This window comes from Stenella coeruleoalba, assembly GCF_951394435.1.
Source record: "Stenella coeruleoalba genome assembly, chromosome: 18".
Lineage (NCBI taxonomy): Eukaryota > Metazoa > Chordata > Mammalia > Artiodactyla > Delphinidae > Stenella > Stenella coeruleoalba.
Window position 1 is genome coordinate 44172878 of NC_137164.1, and position 22132 is coordinate 44195009.

The window sequence follows — 22132 nt, forward strand, 5'->3', positions numbered from 1 at the left end:
AATTAATAAGGAAGGACAAGCTTTAAATGACACAATAGACCAGATAGATTTAATTGATATTTATAGGACATCCCATCCAAAAGCAGCAGAGTACACTTTCTTTTCAAGTGAACACGGAACATTCTCCAGGATAGACCACACCTTGGGTCACAAATCAAGCCTCAGTAAAATTAAGAAAATTGAAATCATATCAAGCATCTTTTCTGACCACAATGCTGAGATGAGAAATCAATTACAGGGGGAAAAAACCGTAAGAAACACAAACACGTGGAGGCCAAACAATACGTTATTAAATAACGAAGAGATAACTGAAGAAATAAAAGAGGAAATCAAAAAATACCTTGAGAAAAATTACAATGAAAACATGACAATCTGAAACCTATGGGATTCAGCAAAAGCAGTTCTAAGAGGGAAGTTTATAGCAATACAAACTTTCCTCAAGAAACAGGAAAAATCTCAAATAAACAATCTAAACTTACACCTAAAGTAACTAGAGAAGGAAAGGCAAACAAAATCCAAAGTTACTAGAAGGAAAGAAATCATAAAGATCAGAGCACAAATAAATGAAATAAAAACAAAGAAAATAATAGCAAAGATCAATAAAAGTAAAAGCTGGTTCTTTGAGAAGATAAATAATTTGATAAACCATTAGCCAGACTCATGAAGAAAAAGAGGGAGAGGACTCAAATCAATAAAATTAGAAGTTACAACAGACAACACAGAAATAAAAGGCATCCTGAGAGACTACTACAAGTAACTCTATGCCAATAAAATGGACAACCTGGAAGAAGTGGACAAATTCTTAGAAAGGTATACCCTTCCAAGACTGAACCAGGAAGAAATAGAAAATATGAACAGACCAATCATAAGAACTGAAATTGAAACTGTGATTAAAAATCTTCCAACAAACAGAAGTCCAGAACCAGGTGGTTTCACAGGTGAATGCTATCAAACATCTAGGGAAAAGCTAACACCCATCCTTCTCAAACGCTTCCAAAAAATTGCAGAGGAAGGAACACTCTCAAACCCATTCTATGAGGCCGCCATCACCCTGATACCAAAACCAGAAAAAGATACTACAAAAAAAGAAAATTACAGACCAATATCACTGATGAACATAGATGCAAAAATCCTCAACAAAATACTAGCAAACAGAATCCAATAACACATTAAAAGGATTATACACCATGAACAAGTGGGATTTATCTCAGGGATGCAAGGATTCTTCAATATACGCAAATCAATCAATGTGATACACCATATTAACAAATTGAAGAAGAAAAACCATATGATCATCTCAATAGATGCAGGAAAAGCTTTTGACAAAATTCTATAACCATTCTGATAAAAACTCTCCATAAAGTGGGCATAGAGGGAACCTACCTCAACATAATAAAGGCCATATATGACAAACCCACAGCACACATCATTCTCAATGGTGAAAAACTGAAAGCATTTCTTCCAAGATCAGGAACAAGACAAGGATGTCCAGTATCGCCACTATTATTCAACATAGTTTGGAAGTCCTAGCCATGGCAGAGAAGAAGAAATAAAAGGGATAAAAATTGGAAAAGAAGAAGTGAAACTGTCACTGTTTGCAGACGACATGATAATATACATTGAGAATCCTAAAAATCCCACCAGAAAACTACCAGAGCTAATCAATGAATTTGGTAAAGTTGCAGGACACAAAATTAATGCCCAGAAATCTATTGCATTCCTATACACTAATGATGAAAAATCTGAAAGAGAAATTTGGGAAACACTCCCATTTACCATTGCAACAAAAAGAATAAAATACCTAGGAATAAACCTACCTAGGGAGACAAAAGATCTGTATGCAGAAAACTATAAGACACTGATGAAATAAATTAAAGATGATATAAACAGATGGAGAGATATAGCATGTTCTTGGACTGGAAGAATCAATATTGTGAAAATGACTCTACTACCCAAAGCAGTCTACAGATTTAATGCAATCCCTATCAAATTACCAATGACATTTTTTACAGAACTAGAACAAAAATCTTAAAATTTGTATGGAGACACAAAAGACCCCAAATAGAAAAAGCAGTCTTCAGGGAAAAAAATGGAGCTGGAGGAATCAGACTCCCTGACTTCAGACTATACTACAAAGCTACAGTAATCAAGACAATATGGTACTGGCACAAAAACAGAAATATAGATCAATGGAACAGGATGGAAAGCCCAGAGATAAACCCACACATCTATGGTCACCTTATTTTTGATAAAGGAGACAAGAATATACAATGGAGAAAAGAGAGCCCCTTCAATAAGTGGTGCTGGGAAAATTGGACAGCTAAAGTAAAAGAATGAAATTAGAACACTCCCTAACACCATACACAAAAATAAACTCTAAATGGATTAGAGACCTAAATGTAAGACCGGACACTATAAAACTCTTAAAGGAAAGCACGGGAAGAACACACTTTGACATAAATCACAGCAAGATCTTTTTTGATCTACCTCCTAGAGTAATGGAAATAAAAACAAAAATAAACAAATGGGACCTAATGAAACTTAAAACCTTTTGCAAAGCAAAGCAAACTACAGACAAGACGAAAAGACACCTCTCAGAATGGGAGAGAATATTTTCAGACAAATCAACAGACAAAGGATTAGTCTTCAAAATATATAAACAGCCCATGCAGCTCAATATTTAAAAAAACCAAAAAACTAATCAAAAAATGGGCAGAAGACCTAAATAGACATTTCTCCAAAGAAGACATACAGATGGCCAAGAAGCCCATGAAAAGCTGCTCAACATCACTAACTATTAGAGAAAGCAAATCCAGACTACAATGACGTATCACCTCACACTGGTTAGAATGGGCATCATCAGGAAACCTACAAAGAATAAATGGTGCAGAGGGTGTGGAGAAAAGGGAACCCTCTTGCACCATTGGTGGGAATGTAACCTGACACAACCACTATGGAGAACAATATGGAGGTTCCTTAAAAAACTATAAAGAGAATCACCATATGACCCAGCAATCCCACTACTGAGCACATACCCAGAGAAAACCATGATTCAAAAAGACACGTGCACCCCAATGTTTATTGCAGCACTATTTACAACAGCCAGGTCATGGAAGCAACCTAAATGCCCATCGACAGACGAGTGGATAAAGAAGATGTGGTACGTATATACAATGGAATATTACTCAGCCATTAAAAGGAACGAAATTGGGTCATTTGTAGAGACGTGGATGGATATGGAGACTGTCATACAGAGTGAAGTAAGTCAGAAAGAGAAAAACAAATATCGCATATTAACGCATATATGTGGAACCTAGAAAAATGGTACAGATGCACTGGTTTGAAGGGCAGAAATAGAGACACAGATATAGAGAACAAATGTATGGACACCAAGGGGTAAAGTGGCTGAGGGTGGGGGTGGTGGTGGGATGAATTGGGAGATTGGGATTGACATATATACACTAATATGTAACAAATGGATAACTAATAAGAACCTGCTGTATAAAAAAAATAAAATTCAAAAACAAAAGAATTTTTCACTATCCTAGTTATTAGCATGCTTTTATATACATTTTGTAAGTGAGATTCTCTTAATAAAGCACAAGTTTGTTGCTGTTGTTTAGTTTAGGCTTTACGACAATAATAATTTTATCTTTATTCTGGTAAAGGAGAGCTGACTTTGATTTATTAAGACACTCCTGAATTTAACATCATTCCAAAATGTTTGAGCTGCATCATTTAGAATACCCCTTTCCATTAATGCAGAGTTTTAATGTTCCATAATGTGAATGTTTCTTTACACACACACACACACACACACACACACACACACACACACACACACACACAAAACAAAAAACATAAGTTGCCTATGTTGATGTAGAGCTATTCTTTGGTTGAGAAATGAAAAACACTATGTTTGTTTCCAAAGGATAAATACTCTGTCTCATCTGAAAATATTAGAAAGGGACATCTACTTTGTTACTATTTTAACATTTTTATTTACATTTCCATGTATTCTGAATTAAATTACACAAAAATTATTCTCTTGATTATAAAAGGGAAATTATGATAGCAAATGGGAATTTTATGCTAAATAAATTCAGAAGACATTTATCTTAAAATTAAAAACCTAAACATTTGAAGAGAAAATATGTATTTTGTCTGCTAACTAGTTCAAACAATAAACAATTTTATGCTAAACTAAAGTAATGAAAGCCATACCTTTTGTTCCTTGTTTTCAAATATGACAGAATTTGAAAAGATAAAGAAAAAACATATACAGTTTTAGAATCTCCAGGTAGTAATTACTTAGCATATATGTTGCTCTTGACTCATAGTAAATTTTCTAGCTAAGGAAAAGGAAACAAAAGTAAAGAAAATTCTTAAGCAACATATGTCTTTTAGTACACATCCCTCTGGAATAAGTACCAGTTAAAACTACTAAAGAAGAATGGCAATAAAATTTCTGCTGGTTGTGTTAGTCAAGCTTATAACCCCTTTTTTCTTGGAAACCTCATGAAAAATGAACATGATAAACACAAAACCACTTCTAACAGAGCTGTTTGCCAAATTTACTCTACCAAGGTAGAGTATGAAATGTTATAGACAGTATGTTGTGATAGAATTTAATACTACACTTATGGGAACAATTAGATTTCTGCTAGTATTTACTTTATTGAAGCTAGAGTGTTTCCAGAAGCAAATCTGAATAAAATGTCCAAGTACTAAGGAAGACTTTTTTTTTTCTTTTTCACTTATATTATTCAGCTTATTCAACCATCTCTAATTGATTGGTTCAAACATTGTCACTAATAGGGGAACGACTGTAAAACCTAAGAATAAAAATATGTCACATAAGTCTCCAAATTTGCTTTCCCAGGAAGTTAAAGGGTATAGACATAGTAATCCATTTTATAGTGTTTATAATGTCTCAAATATACAAAGAATTGTCTATACTTCAGAAAGAATAAATCCTTTTTATTGGAATGTGTGAGTCAATGACTACAAAAATTTAGCATTCCTTCTTTTTTTTTTTTCTGGTAGAAACATGTATAATGGAACAAGGGAAGAGCAAAACATATTGATCAGTTTCTTTTTTTTAATACAAGAGAAATCTGTCTTAAATAAGTAAAATAATAATGATACTAAGATGAAATTCTTACACATTTAGCACACATCAAACTTTGTGTGTTCTAAGTTTATTTTCTCATTTAATAGCAGTTTTACAAATGAGAAAACTGAAGCAGAAACAGGTTAAGCTATTAGGTTTAAAGTAACTTACCTAAGAGGAGGAAAAGGTAGGATTTGAACTCAGATCTGTTGGACCTCAAACTTCAAGCTCTTAAATATATTAAGAGCTACCAAAGGCATGTTTCTAATGGAAAATTAAATATTATCATTTTGTTTGGGCATATAGGGCAGTTTCCTATATTTTAGATATTTGTAAGAAGTTCTTATTTCTTCTTCCCGACTGACCAAAGTTATGCTGTAAGAATATTGGCCATTGGAGTTTTGCTCTGACCACAGTACTTATTAGATGAATGGTTTTGAGTAAATAATTAATATTTGATTTTCATAGAGGTTATGACATTTTAGGGAAACTAAAATGGCTACATGTATATTGATTAGAGTCTCTCAGTATAGAAGCATGTTTTACTTTTATAGGTGCTTGATTAGAGTGAGGCAGGCAGAAACCAAGATGCATGCCTTCATTGAGCTTGTGGTCTAATGTTAGAAGGCAGAAAGTGTTATTGAAATCCATGCATCCAAAGAGACAGGAATCTAAATCCAGAGTCGCAGATTCTCCAGCCATAAGGAAACATACTAAGAGGTAGATCCTAAAAAATACTAGGTCCCACCTTTGGTAGAGCATATTAATGATTTGTTACTCTTTATACCAGTATGCCACTCATGCTTTCAAGGAACTGGCTAAAGACAGGAAGAATTCATGATACATAAATACTGGAATATCAGACCAACAAGAAAACCAGAAATCACACAGTCAGGTTAAAAGAAACACATAATCCAAAGGCAGGGCAAGTATTAAAAGTAAAAAATTCCAGATGGACAATGCAGAAGTCGAGGAGTTCACACTAGTCATTTGAGTGAAAGACACTGATGGTTCTCTAATTGATGGTTTAAAGTTAAATATCACCTCCAAGAAACTTGCTGTCCTTTTCTTTAATTAGAAACCAATTTCAGTTATGAAACCTAGAGATAACAAGTAATACAAAATGAATGGGTACAAATAGCCAAAAGGATAAAGGAAAATATTTTGACAAATAGTACATCTTGATCCATGTTATACTTACTAAATTTTCTCGCTCGTGGGAAAAAATATCTGGATTATTTGTAAAACTTAGTTGGAAAAGTTATCGTGAGTAATAGTAATATTATCAAAATCCTATTGGATTTTGAAATCTAATTCTGGATTATCACTGCATCCATATGATGTGATATCACTATGTGATATTAACAAATTTACTACTGAAGGAATTAAGTGAGGGTTTCCCTGGTGGCACAGTGGTAAAGAATCCACCTGCCAATGCAGGGGACATGGGTTCGAGCCCTGGTCTTGGAAGATCACACATGTCACGGAGCAACTAAGCTTGTGTGCCACAACTACTGAGCCCGCAAGCCTAGACCCTGTGCTCCATAACAAGAGAAGCCACTGCAATGAGAAGCTCGCACACCACAACGAAGAGTAGCCCCTGCTCACCACAACTAGAGAAAGCCTGTGCAGCAACAAAGACCCAGCGAAGCCAACAATAAAATTAAATAAATAAATAAATTTATTTAAAAAAAGAATTGTGAGTTAAAATCATTCAGTATAGATATAAACTACACTAACTTAATTTCTACATTGTCATACCTTATCAAAAATTAAATACAGAGAGAAAAGAAATATTTCCTCATAAATAAATATAAAAATCTTTAATTGGCAAATGCAAAGAGGCTAATCAGTCCCAGGTTTGAAATTCTTGTGCATGTATATTGGTTACTTTTGGTAAGGATTATTTGAAAACAAAAATGAAAGCCAAGATTTCACTAATACATTGGAACTTAGTCTACATTTTTCTACACATAGTAAAAAAAAAAATGGTTTCTGTTCTGTGATGAGTTCCTCTGCTTTCTTTCCCTTTCGTTTCTAGCCCTATTCCCTAAGAAAATCAGTTTCCAGAAATCCTATTTCCAAACTATCTGCAGTGAAGAATCTGTTCAGCTGTGATATACTAACATGAGACTGAAATCAGGATAGTGAGAAAATTGGAAGTATGATCACATATTTCTATACTACTATTTCTGGAAAGAATCTTGGATGAGGAAATTGAGACCCATGAACCGCCTAGAGAGTGAGGTCTGGGACTCAAACCCATCTCTCTCTATTTCTAGGCCAAGGCTCTATCATGGGAGCCTGAGTGGAGCAAAAGAAAATGACATCTTCAGTTTAACTCCAAGAAAGTCAGAAGAAATTCTAAGATAATATTCAGCAAATGAAAGGGAATATATACAGTAGAAATAGAGAATAAACATGTATTTTAATTGGATCAAGATAATAGGATTTAGAGATATATAATTGAAGTGGGAGTTTGTGACACATGTATATATATTGCAAATAATATCATACCATAGAAGATTAAACATGCTTTTTGAAAATGTCTTCTTGTTTTAACAACTGTCCTTTATTTTTAAATTTATTTACTTTTTTAATTGAAGTATAGTTGATTTACAATGTCATGTTAGTTTCAGGTGTACAACACAATGATTCAGTTATAAGATAGATATAGACAGATAGATAGATACATACATAGATTCTTTTCCCTTATAGGTTATTACAAAATATTTAGTTCCCTTTGCTATACAGTAGGTCCTTGTTTGTTATCTATTTTATATATAGTAGTGTGTATATGTTAATTCCAACAACTGTTCTTTAAATTGGATTGTTTTCATTAATTGCATTGAAGAATGCATAGCAGAAGACCTCCATACCAGGTCTTCATATATGACATACCGTCAGTTCAGATCTGGTACCTTTTGGCAGTAAGTTAAATATGGTAGAATGATTCAAACTCCAGTATTTAATACCTACTTTAACTGAATAAGATTAGGTTTCTAGACTTACCCTTTCCATATAGAATAAATACATCCTAAACTGCTAAATAATTCAGTAGAATTTAATGAAATAAAAGCAAATACTTCATTGTAGTTTTATAGTTAGAGTGGTGTACTTTTGAACAAAATTAAAAATTACGCTCAGTCCACTCACAGACAATCAATTGCTACCTTTGGAAAAGCAGTAAAAGACTCAACATGAAAAGAACAACACATCTGGTGCTAAGCTCGGTTGCCTAAGTGAGTATGCAAGAAATTATTATACAAGGGAAATATACTGTACATTCATGGTAAGTGCAGTGTATCAAAGGTCACTGGTGTAAAGGGCTGAGAAGGTATATGATTAAGATGATTTCACATTAACTGTGAGGTTGATTGTTTAGAAATCCCTCACCTACTTTCTATAATTTCTGTTGAATAATCTGGAGACCAACTAATAATTCCATAATACTATAATACTAGTTTTAATTTTCTGACTGTCTTATTCTAGCTTAAATGCCCTCCGTGGGTTTACATATGAATAATATTGTTCAGATTCCAAAACGGGCTGAAATGGAAAATTTTTTCCCCACCGGCACCTGTTGATGTGTCCCAAAGAAGTAAAAACAAAAGTTAAAAACAGAATAAAGCAGAAAAGAAGATATGATAATATAATAATGAATTTATATAAACCATTTAAGATTCCATCATTTGATGGAACTACTGATTACTATTGATACAATGGACATTTTAACAACTAAAACTGGCTGAATGCTACTAGGTGCCTGACCATGTGTTATACACTTTATATAGATTATATTATACAAACTTAATAATAATCCAAGGGGGATATATTACTTCTATCAGTCTCCTTTTGTAGGAGATTGAAAGTGAGTTATAAATAGCAAATTACAAAGGTTATTCATATTATAAAAAACAGACCAAACTCTTATCTATTGCACTAATCCTTATTAAATTTTAATATCCTACACAAATTTATGTTTGCTTCTTTTCAACATGAGGCATGAAATGGAAGTTGTAGAACTTGTCCTGAAGTACATACATTTAAGAGATGGATGTAAATAATCTAGAGCAGTGCTGTCCAATAAAACTTTGCAAGTGATGGAAAATTTTGGCCCTGTCTGATATGGTAGCCACTAGCCACATGTGGCTACTGAGAACTTGAAATATTTCAAGTAAGACTGAAAAACTTACCTTTAAATTCTATTAAAATTTAATTAATTTTAATGCAAATAGCCACGTGTATTATATTATACAGCACTGATCTAGAGCAGTAACAATTAGGCTATATACCTATTCTACTAAGTAAAATAACCTTTGGAATAGTGAGAATATTCTATTGCCTCTGCAACCTTAAAGATAGAAAATTGAGTAAAAGGACCACATATGATTTATTGTAGTAAAATACTCTTGACATTTCAAGATGATAGGGCATTACTGAGTAAAAAAGTATTAATTTTCCATTAACAAACTAAAGATTGTCATTTTTGACACTATCATTTTTCTCCTGCTAAATATGCTCAAATTTAATAAAACCTGAAGCACTCCCATGTAAATGACATAGTGCATTTTAAAGTACTTTTTAAAATGGGCTCCAATTTAAATTTAAAATTTGTATTTCATAATGAGAATTTAGGATGAGGTAAAGACAATATTCATAAGAACTGTATTATTTATATGACATGTTGGATACATATGTTTATATAGATAGTTTGTGATGACACATTTGGGCTTGAAGAATAGGCAACTTTAAAAGGGATAAACTAAACTTGACAAATTATATGGGTATTATCCCCTTTTTTTGGCCATGCTACATTTAGGCTGTCCAAATAGAAGAGAAAAGTTGGCTTCTCTATATACTTTACTTAATGTGTTATTATTAGCTAACATAAGCCCCTTCATGTGTAGTATCATGTAATTCCAGTCTTTCCATATTCTATGTGAAAATGGCTTATGGATGTGTCACACAACATACTCTTATATAATAGAAAATAACAATAAAGTTACCTTCTGACATCTTTTTTCCATGATAAACAACATGTTATTTTGCTCTATTTAGAAGTTTACTTGGTGCCTTGCTTTTTGGTAGTTTAATTTGGTAGTTATATTCTATTTATTTTCTAGGATTCAAATTATATATGATATATCTATGAAAATAAATGGTTAATATAGTTTCTCTGTGCACAGTTTTACTATCATTTGTAGTTCAAATTTTAATAAGAAAAATTTGAGTAGCAACAGTAAATAGGAATAGGTAGGGCCCAGTGGAAACATTTAATCTAGACTTAAGAGGACATAATTCATGGTGACTAGAGAAAATACAATATATTTCCAACCTTTTCCTTTCTTTAAGAATTCAATAACTTGAACCCAGGCTGCTGGACAGAAAATGTTACTCATACAGAAGGATAACAATTGTGAGAGTGAATAACAAGATTTAAAATCAATAGAAGAATATTTGTTCTCGCCCTTCCTATGAACAAAAGAGGTCCCCTGAAATCATAGCTGCAGAGGTCAAGCAAGTTTAAAAATGTGGAACAAATCTTTAAAAAACGCAAAGTCACCAAAAACAAAGTATTTGAAAAATATTAAAAATACACTAGCTTATTTTAGAGTATTCTGATAATTTTCTTCCTTCATTTTGATGAAAAATTGAGAAAGTCAAGAAAAACTACATATAACTAGAACCTTGACTCTCAATGTAACTATAAGGGCATACACAATCTGTGTAAATATTTTATGAACAATTTAAAACACAGAAGAGAAAATAGTAGTTATACCTTGTTGATACTTATGTTTCCCAAATTGAAACTGAGCAAACTGCCAACAAGACACAGGTGCGTCAAAGATGAAAAGGTGAAAGAAATAAAATATTCTTGTGGAGAAAACATTATCTTTGTCCATTATGCATTTACCTTAGGACACATTAGCACATCTGTTATGTATTTTCTAAAGATATACGTTTATATGAACAAGTTTTATTGTTATAATTCCAAATCTATATTTTTCCCCCAGACCTATGTATATCACACCAAAGTTATAGTATCTGAGTTATGGCAATAAATACATTTCAATGAACTGCACTGAAAAATTTACTAGGAATCTGATTCAATTGTGAATTCATTCCAAGATCCTTAAGTTGAATATTTAGAATAGAAAACATTATCATGTGGTTTTGAAATAATATTGTCATGTTGTTATTATTTTGGGTTTGAGTTTAACCACTAACCACTCTGACTGATAACTCTTCTAATTGATTTTTACAAACCCTAAAGGAGGAGTGCTGTGTGGAAAAACTGGACTTGTGGCCATTGGGTATACATCAAACCTTGAAGGCAATTAGAAATGAGATTTGTTTTAAAAAGTAAAATACTATTGTACTTACTGTCTGTTTGTTTAAAAAATTATTTCAATTCTTACCCTCAAGTACCCAGCAACCTCATTTTGTAAGACAAAATTAAACATATAGATAAAATTAATAAAAATGTACTTTACTCATGTGGTAGAATTGAAAAGGGGCTATACTTAAATCTAAAGACTTTTATTATTGGGTCTGTCAACTTTGGGTTGCTTGACCTTGAGAAAGTCTTTTAATTTCTCCATGTACAGATTTGAATTAGTTGATTTCTAAGAGGCACTTCATCTATGTATACACACATACACAAACTCATACATATATTCTCATATACATATGCATACTTTTATATGTAAACCGTATTTTAATTTTAAATATAATTTTAATTAGAGTTAACTTTCTTTCTATAAAAATGTGTTAAATGCAGAAAATTGGGTTAAAACAGACATAAGAAAAATAAGTTTTAAATATAATAACACTTTGAAATGATGATTGTATGTATATATTAGTCATATTTCTGCATAACACATCCATATATCTCAAAAAGTTTATATCATTATATCACTAGTAAGAGGACTGAATCAGTAATCAAAAACCTCCCACAAAACAAAAGTCCAGAACCAGAAGCCTTCACTGGTGAATTCTACCAAATATTCAAAGGATTACTACCAATACTTCTAAAACTCTCCCAAAAATAGAAGAGGAGGGAACACTTCCAAACTCATTTTATGAGGCTAGTATCACTTTGATACCAAAACCAAACAAGGAACCTTTAAGAAAAGAAAATTACAGGCAAATATCCCTCATAAACATAGATGCAAAAATCTTCAACAAAAAATTAACAAAATAAATTCAACAATACATTAAAAGAATCATGTGCCATGATTAAGTGGAATTTATTCCAGGGATGCAAGGATGGTTCAACACCCACAAATCAAGCAACGTGATATACCACATTAAAGTAATAAAGGATAAAACCTACATGATCCACTTATTGAAGAGGCTGTCCTTTCTCCATTGTACATTCCTGCCTCCTTTATCAAAGATAAGGTGACCATATGTGCGTGGGCTTATCTCTGGGCTTTCTATCCTGTTCCATTGATCTATATTTCTGTTTTTGTGCCAGTACCATACTGTCTTAATTACTGTAGCTTTGTAGTATAGCCTGAAGTTAGGCAGCCTGATTCCTCCAGCTCCGTTTTTCATTCTCAAGATTGCCTTGGTTATTCGGGGTCTTTTGTGTTTCCATACAAATTGTGAAATTTTTTGTTCTAGTTCTGTGAAAAATGCCAGTGGTAGTTTGATAGGGATTGCACTGAATCTGTAGATTGCTATGGGGAGTAGAGTCATTTTCACGATGTTGATTCTTTCAATCGAAAAACATGGTATATCTCTCCATCTATTTGTATCATCTTTAATTTCTTTCATCAGTGTCTTATAATTTTCTGCATAGAGGTCTTTTGTCTCCATAGGTAGGTTTATTCCTACATATTTTATTCTTTTTGTTGCAATGGTAAATGGGAGTGTTTTCTTGATTTCACTTTCAGATTTTTCATCACTGGACAGGTACATGTAAAAGTATGAGATTAGATCACTCCCTAACACCATACACAAAAATAAGCTCCAAATGGATTAAAGACCTAAATGTAAGGCCAGAAACTATCAAACTCTTAGAGGAAAACATAGGCAGAACACTCTATGACATAAATCACAGCAAGATCCTTTTTGACCCACCTCCTAGAGAAATGGAAAGAAAACCAAAAATAAACAAATGGGACCTAATGAAACTTAAAAGATTTTGCACAACAAAGGAAACCATAAACAGGACCAAAAGACAACCTTCAGAATGGGAGAAAATATTTGCAAATGAAGCAACTGACAAAGGATTAATCTCCAACATTTACAAGCAGCTCATGCAGCTCGATAACCAAAAAACAAACAAACCAATCCAAAAATGGGCAGAAGACATAAATAGACACTTCTCCAAAGAAGATATACAGACTGACAAGAAACACATGAAAGAATGCTCAACATCATTAATCATTAGAGAAATGCAAATCAAAACTACAATGAGATATCATCTCACACCAGTCAGAATGGCCATCATCAAAAAATCTAGAAACAATAAATGCTGGAGAGGATGTGGAGAAAAGGGAACACTCTTGCACTGCTGGTGGGAATGTGAATTGGTACAGCCACTATGGAGAACAGTATGGAGCTGTTAAAAAACTACAAATAGAACTACCATATGATCCAGCAATCCCACTACTGGACATATACCCCGAGAAAACCATAATTCAAAAAGAGCCATGTACGAAAATATTCATTGCAGCTCTATTTACAATAGCCCGGAGATGGAAACAACCTAAGTGTCCATCATCAGGTGAATGGATAAAGAAGATGTGGTGCATATATACAATGGAATATTACTCAGCCATAAAGAGAAACGACATTGAGCTATTTGTAATGAGGTGGATAGACCTAGAGTCTGTCATACAGAGTGAAGTAAGTCAGAAATAGAAAGACAAATACCGTATGCTAACACATATGTATGGAATTTAAGAAAAAACAAATGTCATGAAGAACCTAGGGGTAAGACAAGAATAAAGACACAGACCTACTAGAGAATGGACTTGAGGATATGGGGAAGGGGAATGGTAAGCTGTGACAAAGTGAGAGAGAGGCATGGACATATATATACTACCAAACATAAGGTAGATAGCTAGTGGGAAGCAGCAGCATAGCACAGGGAGATCAGCTCGGTGCTGTGTGACCACCTGGAGGGGTGAGATAGGGAGGGTGGGAGGGAGGGAGATGCAAGAGGGAAGAGATATGGGAACATGTGTATATGTATAACTGATTCACTTTGTTATAAAGCAGAAACTAACACACCATTGTAAAGCAATTATACTCCAATAAAGATGTAAAAAAACAAAAAAACCCAAATGATCATCTCAATAGACGCAGGAAAAGTGTTTGACAAAATTCAATATCCATTTGTGGTTAAAAAACTCTCAACAAAGTGTGTATAAGAGGAAACACACCTCAACATAATAAGGGCCATATATGATAAGCCCACAGCTAACACCATACTCAGTGGTGAAAAGTTGAAAGCTTTTCCCCTAAGACCAGGAAAAAGACAAATATGCCTACTTTTGCCACATTGTTTAAAATAGTATTGGAATTCCTAGCCAGAGTGATTGGGAAAAAAATTAAATAAATAAAACAGAAAGAAATTAAAAGGGAATCAAGTTGGAAAAGAGGATGTAAAACTGCCATGGTTTGCTGATAACATATTATCAATATGTATAGAAAACCCTAAAGATTCCACCAAAAAATTCAGTAAAGCTGCAGAGTATAAAATCAATATACAAAAATCTGTTGTGTCTCTATACACTCATAATGAACTATCCAAAATAGAAATTAAGAAAACAATTTCATTTACAATTGCATCAAAAAAATAAAATATCTAGGAATAAATTTAACTAAGGAGGTGAAAGACCTGCACACTGAAAACTATAAGACACCGATAAAATAAATCGATACTACCCAAACCAGTCTACAGATTCAGTGCAATCCCTATCAAAATACCAATGGCATTTTCCTCAGAAATAGAACAAAGAATCCTAAAATTTCTATGGAACCAAAATGACCCTGAATAGCCAAAGTAATCTTGAGAAAGAAGAACAAAGCTGGAGGCACCCTGCTTCATGATTTCAAGCTATGTTACAAAGCTATAGTAATCAAAACAGTATGGTACTCACACAAAAACAGTCAGAATAATGGAACAGAATAGGGACCCCAGATATGGATTTATTATAACAAAGGAATCAAGAATATACAATGGGAAAAAGACAGTCTCTTCAATAACTGGTGTTAGGAAAACTGGACAATCATATATAAAATAATGCAACTAGACAACTATCTCATACCACTCACAAAAATTAACTCAAAATTGATTAAATACTTGAATGTAAGACCTGAAATCATAAAACTCCTAGAAGGAAACAGGTAGTAAGCTCCTTGACGTAGGTCTTACCAATAATTTTTTTGGATCTGACTCCAAAAACAAAGACAACAGAAACAAAAATAAACAGATGGGACTACATTAAACTAAAAAGTTTCTGTACAGCAAAGGAAATTATCAACAAAATGAAAAGGCAGCCTACTGAATGGGAGAAAATATTTGCACAGCATATATCTGATAAGTAGTTAATATCCAAAATATATAAAGAACTCAAAGAGCTCCACAGCAAAAAAAAAAAAAAAATCTAATTGAAAAATGGGCAGAGGATCTGATAGACATTTTTCCAAAGAAGATCTTCATATGGCCAATAGGTATTTGAAAAAGTGCTAAAGATCGTTAATCATGAGGGAAATGCAAATCAAATACCACAATGAAATAGTACCTCACACCTGTTAGAATGTTTATTATCAAAAAGACAAGACATGACAAGTGTTGGTGAGGATGTGGAGAAAAGAGTACCCTTGTGCACTGTTGGTGGGAATGTAAACTGGTGCAGCCACAATGGAAAACAGTATGGATGTTCCTCAAAACCTTAAAAATAGAAATATCGTAAGATCCAGCAATTCCACCTCTGGGTATTTATCCTAAGAAAATAATAACACTAATTCCAAAAGATATATGCACCCCACCATGTGCACTGCAGCATTATTTACAATATCGAAGATATGGAAAAGACCTGTGTTCATCAAGAAATGAATGGATAAAAAAGATGCAGTGTATATATATACAACATGGAGGGACCTTGAGTGTATTATGCTAAGTGAACTAAGTCAGAGAAAGACAAATACCATATGCTCTCACTTGTGTGTGGAATTAAAAACAAAAACAAAAAATAACCTAAAAAGCTAATAGATACAGGGAACAGATTGGTGGTTGCCAGAGGCAGTGGATTGGAGAGTGGATGAAATGGGTGAAGGGAATCAAAAGTACAAATTTCAAGTTATACGATAAATGCAATGGGAATATAATGCACAGCTCAGTCGCTATAGTTAACCATGTGGTATTGCATATTTGGAAGTTGCTAAGAGAATAAATTTTAAAAGCCCCCATTGCAAGAAAAAAAATGCTGCAACTATGTAATATATATGGTGATAGATGCTAACTAGAGTTATTGTGGTGATCATTCTGAAATATATACAAATATCAATTCATTACATTATACACCTGAAACTATATGTTATTTGTAAATTATACTTAAATATAAATGAAGTTGACTACCATGTTGACTTTTTCATTTGAATTTCTAAGTCATTTAAACTTTCTATATTTTTAAGCATTCTTCCAGAATATAATTTTTGATAGTCAGTTTATTCCATCATATAGATTTAAGCAATACTGATACGACTCTGATTTAATGAATTCCCTATTGATTATCTTCCAGTAGATAAGAATCACTTTCCTATAACTCTACTTAGTTTGATTTTATTCCTTCTCTCCAACCACAAGTTTCCAGATGTTTTTGAGCTCAGGCACATTCTAAAACCCTATGTCATCTCAATATATTTATTTCAGTGCTTATACCAGACAAAGTAATTTCCTGCCACATAATACCAAAATAGTAATTATAATAATTATAACAGCTTCCTGACACTGACACTAGCTATAGTTATCTGGCCATGCTTGAGTATCTGACTCAATGTGGGACAATAAGCTCTTGTGCAGACTGGGTTCTTGACCAAGAAAGGACTGTGTGAGTATCACAGAAAAGAAGCTCTGAAGCTGAGACATGCAAAGCTCCCACCCTTATGTGTGAAGGGAAATGGTTTGCAAGGAGAGAAAGGGAGATGAAGGGAATGGAAAGAGACCTTTGTTGACAGCCAAGAGTCTGGCTTCAGATTTTGTTGACTCTCAGGTGTATTCCTGTTCATGGTTGTGAAATATCCTTGTGCTTTTATTTCAGCTGGAACAGGGTGGGGCTGGGGAAGTATGGAGGAAAGGGGGATGGTGTGGGGTGAAGAAGGGGGTTGTAAGTGGATAGAAATGAGGAGAGGAAGATTTGTGTATGATAAAACATTTATGTGCATCTACAGATACTGTATATATATAAAAAATGAATAAAACTACTTTGTCCAATTTTGGTCAAGATGGGACTATGTGATCCAAGGAGGAAAAGATGAATTTAGAGCCAAACTTTACAAAATGAATTGCATATAATATTTTAAATAATAAGACACAGGGAACTCTACTCAATATCTTGTAATAACCTATAATGGAAAAGAATCTAAAAAAGAATATATGTGTGTGTGTGAGCGTGTGCGTGTGTGTGTGTGTGCGTTTGTGTGTGTGTGTTAATAGCAGGAGGTAGAACTAGAATTAATTCAAAAGAATTCTTAAAAGTACCAACAGGTTATCTTCTATATCATACTTTCAGAAGATGCCCCTCTAAGAAACTGCTGGAAAATTCTCCAATCAGTACAAAATTTCCCATTGGTAGAAGATTATTTCTGAACTATAACTACATCAAGTCACATGTAGACAAAGACAAAAACATGGAGATCTACTTATGATAGAAACTGTCAATGGAAAAAGTTGAAATATTTCCTCCTATATGAATTTTTAAGAATTGATTTTAGAAAAAATATATACAATAAGATAGGGATATTGAATTATAATAAATAAATAATAGTAGTAGCTACATGCAAAATTATCTGAAATTAAATTACCAATTTCAAAAATTACGTTTACAATTTTTAAGTACTAAACAAATCACTCAAAAACAATAACAATTTATTTCCAACATATAGACTTATAGAAAAGGAAACACTGAGTTTTTGACACTACATTTAGATAGTTTGTGGAAGGATATTTTTATAGCTTGTTCCAAACAATAAAACATCTCAAGAAAACAGAATAGAGACTATGCATTTATATATTTTCATTGATTTTACTTAGTACAAGAAGGGTGTGGTTCAGCAACTTTAAAAAAATATTTTTGAAATATAGTTGATTTACAATGTCACAATATATATATTCTTTTTTAGGTTCTTTTCCATTATAGGTTATTACAAGATATTGAGTAGAGCTCCCTGTGCTATACAGGAGGTCCTTGTTGGTTATCTATTTTATACACAGTAGTGTGTATATTTTAATCCCAGACTCTGAATTTATCCCTCTCCTCCTTTCCCCTTTGGTAACCATAAGTTCGTTTTCTATATCTATGAGTCTATTTCTATTTTGTAAATAAGCTCAGCAATTTTAGAATAAGTCACTCTAACCATTGTTAGATATCCGTGGTCCTATTTTTCTAATTATTAAATACACATTTGAACAGAGCACATTTTATTTCACAGATTTGGTGTTCCAAAGAGATTATAGATTTTATAATAAAAATCATCACTGTGCTTCAGAAAAGAAAGTCCATTAATGTAACAAATATAGTAAATTAGGTGTCTTAGAAAATTTACCTTTCCTTGTTGGACACACAGGGGCCGCCCCCATGTCCATATTATTGGATTTTGCACTTACAGTCATAGCTGAATGAATACATTTGAGTGGACATTTTGCCTAGGATAAACTAATCAAATGTTTTTCCTTGCAATTTGGTATTTCAAATACAGTTAAGTTAAATACAGTGTTTTGAAGCATCAGTCTTTTAAATTTTTAGACCGGGACTACAGTAAGAAATATATAACACAACAGACCTTGAACATGTAGATATATATTAAGAAAAACCAGTTTTACAAAACAGTAATTATCCTGGTTATTATATGTTTTCCTATTTTCTATTCTATTCTATTATTTTTTAAAACTTTTTTATTTTATATTGGAGTATAGCTGATTAACAATGTTGTGATAGCTTCAGGCACACAGCAAAGCGACTCAGCCATACATATACATGTTTCCATTTTCTCTGGATATATGCCCAGGAGTGGGGTTGCAGGGTCATATGGTAGCTCTATTTTTAGTTTTTTAAGGAACCTCCATACTGTTTTCCATGGTGGCTGTACCAATTTATATTCCCAACAAGAGTGTAGACGGGTTCCCTTCTCTCGACACCCTCTCCAGCATTTATTGTTTGTGCATTTTTTGATGATAGCCATTTTGACTGGTATGAGGTGATATCTCATTGTAATTTTGATTGGCATTTCTAATAATTAGCGATGTTGAACATCTTTTCATGTGCCTCTTGGCCATCTGTATGTCTTCTTTGGAGATGTGACCGACAAGGGATTAACCCCCAAAATTTACAAACAGCTCATGCGGCTTAATATCATCAAAACAAACAACCCAATCAAAAAATGTGCAGAAGATTTAAATAGATATTTCTCCAAAGAAGACATACAGTTGTATTATATTAAGTACTGATAATAGCCCACTAAGCAGAATTCAGGAACCACTAATGGACATAAAACAAAACACAGCTTTGGAAAGAGCTCTATGCATTTTTGTTGCTGAAACCCTGCTCATCCCTGGCTCCTTCACTTCTTAAATCTTGGTTGCTCAACTCTTCCTGCATTTGTAAAATAGTCTGGTATACTTCCAACAAGTTTCACTTTTAATTTATGACAATCAGAGTCTGCTTTCCCCACCCACAAGTCAGATCACAAATCAGATCGTAACTCTTCTCAGGACTCTTATTAATTTTCCTCAATTTCCTCTTTCTTTTGAATCTGCCAAAGGTGTTTATAAGTGGAGAAATTCAAATAAAGTAAAGGAGGTTAGTAATAATCTCTCACTCTTAGGGCTGACTATTGGTGTACCATATTTAGAGTTAGGAGAAGAAGAGGAATGCTTGGATCACTGGCTTTTACTGAATTGTAGAGTTTTAGATTGAAAAATGTGCTGTTAGAAATGTATTTCATTTGATAACAATTAGATTTAATAAATTGTTAAACTGTCTCTGTGCTTTGAGATATGGCAGTTTAAGGGTTAAAAATAGTTCATGGGGAATGACAATCACTTTGGACCCATTTACACTTGTTGACACCAACATTATTTTATATATTAATTCTTACTCATTTTACAAATGTGTATTATATTCTTACTACTAAAACTTTAAAAAACATAAATTTAAAACATCTGATAAATTATATAAGTACATAATAAAGATTACTTCTACCATTTGTTAAAAAGTATATATGGATTCACATCAAGGCTGTGAACATACTATGAACATACTAGGGCTTGAGAGAAGAGGCTAGGGAGAAGGAAACTGATATGTTTTACTTCCATATAATCATCATGTAAAAATGAAAAGGAAAATAAATTTGTTTTAAACAATGATTCTTCTTTAAGTTTCCTAATTGATTATTCTCTTTTAAAAGTTCAGTCTGTCCTCTTAAAATTTGGTCTTCAATATAAGATGGATCTCTGAGAGTTATTGCCAAGTTCTGAGATCATTTACCCTAACCAATTTCTCTTTATCAACTTTAAGAATCTTTAAAGTCAATAGTCAATCAAAAATCAATAAAGATTAGAATGCATCTACATGAAGTCAGGAAGATCAAATGAAACCCCAAATCCTTATTCAATCTTGTCAATATACAAACTTGTGCTCAATATGCAAAGGTTGTTCTCAGAGAAATCAAATCTTCCCTTGTCTTCAAAGGTCAGAACCATAATTTCTATTTCAGAATAATAGTTGATTAAAATATTGTTTTTTCAGGACAGTCAAATGAAATAATCTTCCAGTTGTATTTCATCCTGTTAGCAATGTGTATATATATATGGCCTGAATGAGGATATTGTCAAATTAAACACATTATTTGGGCTAACTTAAATAGAATTTGCCGTTTTGTGAGATGCCATCCCCAAGGTCATGAAAAGCAAAACTGATCATAGAATAGATTGCTATATATGGCACTCTGAAAAATTCTAAGCGGTGAAAAACAATTTTTGAGTTCTATACTTTGTAATATCTTTATCTTTCACAACCATTATGTGTCAATGATTACTGACCTTTATTTAATGTTGGCTCTATCATTTTGGGAAGCCTAAGCAGTGGTAGCAAATAGACTCAATAAGTATAATGACTCAAACACAATTGATGATTATTCTTGCTTTCATAATAGTACAAGTACATGTTCCCAATCTGTAGTGACCCCTTACAGAGATTCCAGTGTCTTTATTTCTTCTGTTTTATAGCTTTACTCTTCCTAATGTCATCTACATCCATTCAGAGGAAGGGAAAAAAGGCATGAGGTGGCACAGCCATTCCTTATATGTCTTGGCCTAGAAATGCTACAAACCACTTACTCTCACATTCCTTTACCTAGAAATTGCTGCACTTAATCACAAGACAGAAGGAATATGCAGTATTGCAATAAGCAAGATGAATATATCTTGAGCAGTTTGCAGTATCTGCCATAAACACACATTAAAATTTTTTTTCTCAAGTAAAGTTTTTTGTTGACATTAGTTTTGAAAATAAAGATATTATAATATCTTAAATTTACCACTGCGAGATAATTTTTAAATGTGGCAAGTTCCAGTAAGGCTTAATAACAAAAGAAGTAAACACAGGTTTGTGACTACTTCAACTGTGCTTAAAATTTCACGCTTTTAGGGACTGGTGAGTCTTTTCTGCTTATTTGTTCAGAGAGTAAACAATTATATTATTAATGTTCAATATAATATGCATCTCTTATTGCCTAGGATGAAACACTTTCAAGTTATTTTTGCTGTAAAGAAGTCCA